Source organism: Camellia sinensis, chromosome 1 (genome assembly GCF_055761805.1).
Source record: "Camellia sinensis isolate YWXY chromosome 1, ASM5576180v1, whole genome shotgun sequence".
NCBI classification, from domain to species: Eukaryota; Viridiplantae; Streptophyta; class Magnoliopsida; order Ericales; family Theaceae; genus Camellia; species Camellia sinensis.
Window position 1 is genome coordinate 92,819,574 of NC_138961.1, and position 5,669 is coordinate 92,825,242.

Here is a 5,669-nt window from a genome sequence, read left to right on the forward strand (position 1 = left end):
GGCATAGCCTTGACCCCTTGGGATTTCTTGAAGAGCTTCTCCAATTTGCTCAATTTCAGAGCTGTATGATCAACCTCGACCTCGAAGGGAGAGTCCGGGTGATTGGATGTATGGACCTTGGACAGTTGTGGTGGAAGCGGGGGCGGAGCTGGCCCCGTTGGAAGATTTGTGTCCTCTTGCAGATTTTGGATAGTCGGCACAGTATTCTGGGTGTTTGGAGGAGCGTTCTGAACAGCAGGTGTCTGCTCAGGTAATGGGGGCCCTGCCGGAGGAGGAATTTGGTGTGAAGCAGATGCTGTATTCTGTTGTTGCAGCCTGGTAATCAGCTCAGCCTGCTGGGTCATAATCTCAGCTTGCTGCTTAGCGAGTTCATCTCGGCGAACGGCATCCTGCTGCATGGCCCGCATGGTTTCCTGCATTTGGCGCATCATTTCCTCAACTCCTGTTGGTGCCGTCATAATGTTTTGATCTATCTGAACTACCGGCCGATCTATCTCAATGGGGATCTCAATCTGACTGTCCACTGATGGGGGAAACCACTGTTCTGATGCTCTCTGTTCAGATACACTGCGCTTTTTCTGCTTCCTTCTGGTAACAGGGGGTAGAGAATGGAACACTGGCTGTCCGTCGATTAGATCCTCAGATCGATGGAGTCGACGACCTCGTGTCCAAAGTGCTTGGGGAATGCCTGTCGGGTTGGAAGCAATTGTGCTAAAAACTGACCTAGCAAAAGATAAATAAAGCGAAAAGGAAATAAATAAACAGATAAACGGATAGCATAACAGCTTAAAATAAAATGCATGACACACAGCCGGGCATAATCAACACACAGTCAATAAGCTGAATAACACACTGTCCTCAAACACTGATTATTATCCCTGTATCACTGTCCCCTAAAACAGAATCTGATATCCGCAGATAGCTGATTCTCAAATACTGGCTGATGCCCGCAGGCTTGATACCCATAATACTGAACTGATGCCCGCAGGCCTGATGCTGACAATACTGAACTGATGCCCGCAGGCTTGATACTCAAATTCATATACTGAACTGATGCCCGCAGGCCTGATACTGACAATACTGAACTGATGCCCGCAGGCTTGATACCCAAACTCATATACTGATACATGCATTCCTGTAGAGACGCACTCTAAAGCACATAACAGATAAGTGAGAGCCAAAACACCCCTATATTGGGGTAGGGTTTCCCTGTCCTATTTTGTCAGGAACTAGGGTTTCACTACGCACAGAGCGGTTTCAAACAACCTATAAACGGGTAAGCAACCTGTCCTAATTTGGAATGGTCACTATGGATCCGAATATGCACTAGGTCGAATGGTCAAAGAGGGTGCCCCGGTAAAACCGGGGTTTGTGTTCCCATACTGGCAGAGCCCACAACCGGTCAGCCTTATGGTCATGCCTTGACAAGACAAGCCTCCGGCAAACCGTTCAGGAATAGTAGATGGCAAACACGGTGTCCTAGGCGCACCAATGCAAATGCAATGCAAAGAAACACACAAGTGTAGTCAAAAACAGATATCATGAGTTCGAGTCAAGCTCTCTAAATCCCCAGCAGAGTCGCCAGAAACTGTAACCAGCCCCGCGGGGGACCTCGCTACAGCTCGGACTCGACTTTCGTTAGTCACGGTTCTAAGTCTGAACCAAAGAGTCCAAATCCGGCAAATCGTTTTGAGAAAACTGATTTTTGAAAGAAGTGCCAAACATGGACTGCTTTGCCAGATACAGAGTCGCCACCTAAATATTTTATTTTGGGAAATTTAGGAAACCCTGACTCGGTGCCAAAAGGCCACGTGTCCGTCATCACCAAAGTTGCCTCGGCTCGGGAACTTGGGTACGATTGGGGAAGGTCACTTCGTGAGCACCCCCGCTCGCCCGGTCATAGACCGGCCTCTACTAACCATGATATCAATTTTTGAAAACATTGTGAGTTCTTGTTCCGGTTTATTAGCCTAGGTTACTATGTGATGCGCACAGCATACAAATATAGACCGGGTCGCCTGAATTGGAACGAAACATTTCATGTTTGTTTTTGAAAATGGTTTACTACCCGCAAGTAGGCTTTAGAACATTTGATGATTTATTCCAATTTAAGTAACCCAACCTTCACCCACAGGCATTCAGGCAGTTATATCAGATAAGCACATAGCCTCATGGTAAGCATGCTATTCATGGCAGTCACTCACACGCATGCAAGGATGCTAAACCATAAAGCTTACCGAGTACTCCAAGCCAAAAAAGGAATTCATTAGAAATCATGCATGATCCTAACTATACAGAAATGCCTAATGCAACACATGCAAAATGCAATTATAGCAGGCTCGGCTATTCTAAGATGGCATATGAAATGTTACAATTATCATGTATTCAACTTTGAAATTGAAAGTACAATGCAGTTAGTATGATGCGCCGAGCCCGGTGCATGCAATACAGATGAATGATGCAAACATGTTATCATACTGTATGCTAATTGAAATATGCCCTAATCTAATCATCGTAAGCGGATAAATAAAAGGGAGAAAGACGTGGGGTTGGAAGACATATAACACACTCATGCACACTTATTACAGTTATGCCCTCGCGCAGAGGGTCCGAATAAATATACAGTCCGAATAAAAGAATATTACAGTCCAAAATATTACAAAATCCTAATTAATTAACAAATTAACTAAGAAAATAAATAAAACTGGCATGCAAGCCAGGGACAGCCTTGCTTCTGATGGATGATGCATGTCCGGGTTGTCTTGCGCGGAAATCCACCGGAATGCCCCAATTAGCCTCTGTTTACACCTGTTATTCTTGAAAAGCGTGCCAAGTCCCAAAAAGTTACTGATTCTTCGTTTTGCTGCAACAGAGAGCAGGAAAGGGGCATAGCAATGTATTTTCATAAATATATGCATGTCTCGATCCTCGTGCCACCAATCACGCATATCGAGGCATGATGGCCGAGGAGCCGAAATGCACAACTCAATATAGGATGAATGCACATGAAATTACAGCTAAAACCTAACTCCATCATGGATAATCCGGAGTGTCGGTGACTGGGGAATTGAGACACATTCCGTCACTCGGAGTACGAAATGTACCTCGTTTCCCGTGCCCGGGCTAACTCCTATTCCGGACACGATGCGATATGCATGATATGCATGAAATGCAACTAAGATATAATCCTAACATACACAATGCTATGAAAATGAGATGCCTCAAAATGCGTGCACACGGGCACGCAAACCGAGAAAATGACAGAATGCAATCTAAGATACAACCTAGTATGCACTATGCTGTGAAAATGAGATGCCTCGAAATGCGTGCACACGGGCACGCAAACCGAGATGCCTCGAAATGCGTGCACACGGGCAAGCAAACCGAGAAAATGACAGAATGCAATCTAAGATACAACCTAGTATGCACTATGCTGTGAAAATGAGATGCCTCGAAATGCATGCACACAGGCACGCAAACCGACAAAATGACAGAATGCGAATGACATGAAAATGTGATATGGGCTTATACCAACATGAGTGAGCCTCAGCCACACTCACATGGGATGCCGGCGGATAAAAAAGAGGTGCCTCGAAATGCGTGCACACGGGCACGCAAACCGAGGAAATGGCAGAATGCGATGTAATGAGATGGAAACATGATATGGGCTTATACCAACATGAGTGAGCCTCAGCCACACTCACATAGGATGCCGACGGAAAAAAAAAAAAAGGTGTCTCGAAATGCGTGCACACGGGCACGCAAACCGAGGCAATGGCGGAATGTGATGTAATGACATGGAAACATGATATGGACTTATACCAACATGAGTGAGCCTCAGCCACACTCACATAAGATGCCGATGGATAAAAACGAAGTGCCTCGAAATGCGTGCACACGGGCACGCAAACCGAGGCAATGACGGAATGTGATGTAATGACATGGAATGGATAGCAATCATTCTAATGGAATTTCAGCACTAAAATATGGGGGAAAACAGTCCCGAAATGAGGCGAAATGACAAGAAATGCATGGAATTGTCCCGAAATGCGAATTTAGGCACCCGAAATGGCCTATAGCTATGCCAAACATGCACAACATGGACATGCAATGCAAAGACAGAAGCTAGACAGTCCCAAAAAGGGCACTTTCACAGTTATAAACATGGCCAAACAGCAAGCATAGGTATGGTAAAAATAGCATGCAAGAATAGGGGCCAAGAGAGGGGTAATGAAGCAAGTGATATAAGCAAAATCCAAACTGAAAAATTTCCTTCTACAACATTGAAGAGGGACCAAAAATATGAATATTTACATTATATGGAAAACCTCAAATCAGTATACAAACATGATAGAAATGTGATGCAAAATGAGGCTCAAAAGTGGCTATAACATGAGGTATGCAAAATATTCGCCAAACAGCCAAAGACCCTTAATAAAACATGTAGAATGGGCCAAAATAAGCACTTTTTCAGAACTGTAAAATGGCCAAAAACAAAAGCATGGTAGGCTAACTAAATATGCAAGAATGGGGAATAAAAGAGAGATATAACATGAAGTGGCATATGGAGGCCCCAAACCATGAAAGGACCTAAATGAAATATGAAGAATGGACCAAAATAAGCACTTTTTCAGAACTGTAAAATGGCCAAAAACAAAATCATGGTAGGCTGCCATTGCATGCAAGAATGGGGAAGAAAAGAGGAGTATAAAGGTAGGTACAACATGGAAGTCCCAAATGGTGTTGAGCCCTTCTTCAATGTTGAAGAGGGGCTCAAAATAAGCCTAATATCAGTTTACAACATGCTCAAAAACAGATTACTCATGGGCCAAAAATAGCATGCAAGATTATGACATATAAGAGGATCAATGAAGCAAGTGCATCATGGAGGGCTCAAACAGGGTTGAGCCCTTAATGAAAAGTGAAGATGAGCTCAAAAGAGGGCCCTTTCAGTTAGGTCCGGAGCTTGAAACAAAAAGCATGTGGGGCTTACAAATAGATCAAGAAAAAGGGTCAAAGAGGAGAAGTGTTACTCACCCTTGAAGACTAAGACTTTTGTTGCTTCTTGGACCAATTTGCAGCTCCTTTGGCCTTTGAGAAGTCTTCCTTGTTGCATGATCCTAACTATACAGAAATGCCTAATGCAACACATGCAAAATGCAATTATAGCAGGCTCGGCTATTCTAAGATGGCATATGAAATGTTACAACTATCATGTATTCAACTTTGAAATTGAAAGTACAATGCAGTTAGTATGATGCGCCGAGCCCGGTGCATGCAATACAGATGAATGAATGCAAACATGCTATCATACTGTATGCTAATTTAAATATGCCATGATCTAACCATCATAAGCGGATAAATAAAAGGGAGAAAGACGTGGGGTTGGAAGACATACATCACACTCACGCACACTTATTACAGTTGTGCCCTCGCGCAGAGGGTCCGAATAAATATACAGTCCCGAATAAAAGAATATTACAGTCCGAATAATGTACAAATTCCTAATTAATTAACAAATTAACTAAGAAAATAAATAAAACTGGCATGCAAGCCAGGGACTGCCTTGCTTCTGATGGATGATGCATGTCCGAGTTGTCTTGCGCGGAAATCCACCGGAATGCCCCAATTAGCCTCTGTTTACACCTGTTATTCTTGAAAAGCATGCC